Genomic DNA, 3,887 nt, shown 5'->3' on the forward strand with positions numbered 1-3,887 from the left:
GAACTCGTTGGAAGCAACATAAGTTAATTGGCTTTGATATTAAATAATTTCACATCAGAACTTCAACAATTACGGGGCGCGCACACGACGCCAGGAAGCCATTCTATGCTCGCGCAGCAGGTATACTGATAGCAGCAGGAGCGAAACGCCGGCGTTGCACAGCGGTGTCACAGAGCCACCGCGCTGCGATCACTTCGGCGACACAATCCAAATTTGTCGGACATCTCATTCTGTGCTGGAAAGACTGGGAGGCAGGAAGTTTGAAAAAACGGCCACTGCCGCCCGCAATGTCTCCAATGTCTCGGTCGTGGGCTGGTCGTGGGTTCGTTATGCCACTTGTGCGTCATTCTAAGCCGTTCTGTACATTTAGACTGGATATTAATTGGAGTCATTTAGCTGTGCTGATTCTGCTTGCCGTGTGTTTTGCATCAGTGCTTCGTGACATCGGCTGTATTGCGTGTTTTCGCCGACGGCTTACTACCACAATGGCGTGATCTGCGTTCGCCGCCTTCGTGTCTCGGTGCGTCTTTGTATACGTCGCACGTTCGGACAACACTTTTTCCGGTAAGTGAAATACATTGCACTTCGTTTTTCGTCAACAATGTGAATATTTTTAGGTGTTACCCGCGACAATTCTTGATATATGGGCTCATCTGCCCTGCGAGTTTTCGTCATTACATTTATACGAGGGTTCTTCTTGTGTTTAGCCGTTCAGCACTACCGCGCTCCACGACTTTCGCAACACCAGTCAGAACTTTGCCCTGCTTGTTAGTCTTTGTAGTTAACGTAGCACGAACCAACCAAAAGGAGTGCATTCGAAGACGACGCGCTGGCTGTAATGCTGAACCAGACTGAACTCGCCCTATTTTGTGTCCTTTTGTTCTTGCGTGTGCGCGCGTGTGTGTCAGTGACTATGCAGTTTGTAGCGTTCCCACTTTACAGCAAAACAAAAATATAACTGCAATATTTACTTCATCTATACAATTCCAAATTAAATCGTCTGCTGATGTACAAATTTCACTTGTGTTCTAAATAACCAGCAAAACCTTTAACCTAGTAGGTGCTTCATCTGGGAGTGAAAACACGACAGCTTGGCATTTATTAATGAATGACTGTGACTGGGTCACCTTATTTGTAATTGCAAATCTGCCTTTCAACTGACTTGATGCTATCTTATTTTGTTACTTTCACTCTATAGACGGCTGGACATCCTTCTTGTACCTTGGCGCTAGCTGGATGACGGGACCTCATCATGATCAGTGTAAGCCAATGTACTGTACCCTCTCTGGTCCTCCCAGTGCTTTTTATATGGGTTAAGGCCAGGTAGCGCTTCGTGGTAAAATAGCTATTGGTGTCTCACAAACGGGCATTTTTTTTTTGCACTGGTCCATTATAAACTGCCACTATTATAACCAATTTCTCAGTGCCAGTGTACATACGCAGTTCTAGTAATAATTAGTTTCCCTAAGCCTTACAAAATGTACCTGTAGGTAGTCATTGCTATGCAAGAACTCAAAAATTAAGTCTGCTGTGTCATACAAGTATACCATACATCAGTAAAAATTTGCTACAACAGTGTACATTACACCTTGCTTCCCTAATGCACAAATGTATTCAAGCCAGTATTTGATTAGTTTGGTGTCCTAAATGTTTTCTGTGTGAGTTAGTTTCTTTACGGGAATTTACTGTACAGCATCAGCAAGCAGTCTAATTTAAGATTTATGTGTGATGTAAAAGGTGTGCTTTGCCGCTAGAATTGATAAAACATGGGCCGAGGCTTCCATACAAGGACAAACTTCAATTTCGCTCTACCACTATCAGCACTTGGCTGGCGCTTGCAAAATGAATCACATCAGGTAGCTTGTGCCAGACTGTTTTAACCTTATTGTGAGGAGATCACAAAGTGATGTGTGGAGGCGCCTGCGTCTGAGATGTAGATTGCGCTGCAACATATGTGCATGTAGAACAGGCATGATGCTGAGGGTTCCAGCAGTTTGCTGAGGTGCTTTTAAAATTTTTTCATAACTGCAATTTTACCTGTGCTGTTTTTTATCACCTATTTCAATAATATCATTGGAGGTGTTATCAGAATTTAGCAATCTATTTGCCCTAGCCCATTAGCCTGCCACATTTGCCTTTTCACTAGGTGGGAAATTATTCAGCATGGACCATTACTTGAATACACCTTTTTGTGTGCAGTGGCTTCTCAATTGTGAGTCAACATAGATTCTCAGAATTACCTGAGGCTATAGATGCACTGATGAATTTGCTACCTATATGAATAACTTTGCACTTTCTTGCGCAAACAGCATGTTAACACTTCCAAGACAGTGGGCAATGTTATCGTTTGATCACATCATGAGATACTTTCAATTTTGTATGACGCATCATCCAAGGTGTTGCATCATTTGTGTGAGGTAATGCCCTAATCCAATTACGGTCACAGGAAAATATATCAACAAAAGTGATTGATCCAGCTAGGAGTGTTGCTTTGGAACAATACTTTATCACCAGTCTTCCTTTGCACGCTACCTGCTTACTGTGTACTGTGTCATGTTTAAGTTTGAAAGAAAGGCAACAGCTAGGCAGCGCAAAATGCCAAACTTACTTTTAGTTCAACAATTTAAAACGCTATTTAACTTTTTAATTAAGTTAGTACATCATTTACCTGCAGAGTGAATTACTGTTTTAAACTGATTATATTTTGCAGGAAGCTTCTCAGAATTGTGTGACAGGTTGATAAGTGGCTGTTTAGCCATAAAACACCATAAAATAATTTAAAGGCTGACTCTGCTATGCAACTTAATGACTATATGCCAGGAACAAGGTCTCCGAGTTGTGGCGCTGGCTGACACTCCCAGGGTTCTACTAGAACACATAAATACCCAAGAAAGTGGATGGGAAAACGACGCCGCTGTAGCTCAATTGGTAGAGCATAGCACGCGAAATGCGAAGTTTGTGGGTTCGGTTACCACCTGCGGCAAGGTGTTTTTTCATCCACTTTAGTTTTCATTAATTTATCGTTTCTTTATTTCATTTATTAAGCACAAGTAATTTCCCCTATGTTGTCCTTGGTGTCAGTGTTTGTTGGCTTCTTATGATAGGAAATATACTAGTCATTTTAAACATCATCGCATACATACCTTAAGATACGCGTAATTTAAGAGAAAGGAGTGCTTAAATTTATTTTCATTGTGAGCCAAACTTCTTACTTAGCACATATTACTAATTGAAGTTCCAATTTCAATATTCCCATTTCCTCCCTCACCTTTTTTTCCCTCTTCTGTGCAGGTATTGCTTGCCTATGTCTACAAGAACCGTCACGCGTGGCCTGTGACAGCAAGCTTTTGTGGGCAGCAAGTGCTCTCCTACGAAGGCTGGCCTGCTCTGGCAGCGGCGGCAATCATCTTCAAGATTTATCCATGAACACCTTTGCTGCTATTTGTCACTCTTGTTGATTACACTTTCTGCATCTTTTCTAATTTATTAGGTAATAAAGTATGAGTATGTGACATGGTGTGAAGTTGATGTCTTGCTGCATTTTCGCGTGCAATCATCTTTTATGCATGAAAAGCTCATGATACAGTTTATGAAAAAAAATAACAGCATATTATGATTTATCTTTCAGTTCTGGTAACATGCAATGTACAAGGAATTCACTAATGGATGGTATGCCGAAGAACGGGCCATTATTTCTGCGTGATGCTGTGCAAGCATGTGGCGTTACTTACAAGAGGCACCCACAAAGTAAGTTACAATTTACTTTTAAATGAAGCATGGACATCAGAAAAAATATATTTATATTGCTAGTTAGAGTGGTTCGCAGAGTGTTTTTCCAGATGTGTACTATCCATTATTCTTTAACTCATTGCAGCACAGTGTTCTGT

General features: G+C 41.3%; 1 long non-coding RNA gene across 1 annotated transcript; it reads left to right on the forward strand.

Moving 5' to 3' along the window:
- The first annotated feature begins 345 nt into the window (after nt 1–345).
- LOC126545952 (uncharacterized) lies at nt 346–3,523 on the forward strand. Its single transcript, XR_007602486.3, has 3 exons — nt 346–564; nt 1,199–1,261; nt 3,292–3,523. It is a non-coding gene; the product is annotated as an uncharacterized lncRNA (long non-coding RNA).
- The last annotated feature ends 364 nt before the right edge of the window (nt 3,524–3,887 follow it).

The sequence above is a fragment of the Dermacentor andersoni genome, chromosome 1 (genome assembly GCF_023375885.2).
Source record: "Dermacentor andersoni chromosome 1, qqDerAnde1_hic_scaffold, whole genome shotgun sequence".
Taxonomy (NCBI): Eukaryota; Metazoa; Arthropoda; class Arachnida; order Ixodida; family Ixodidae; genus Dermacentor; species Dermacentor andersoni.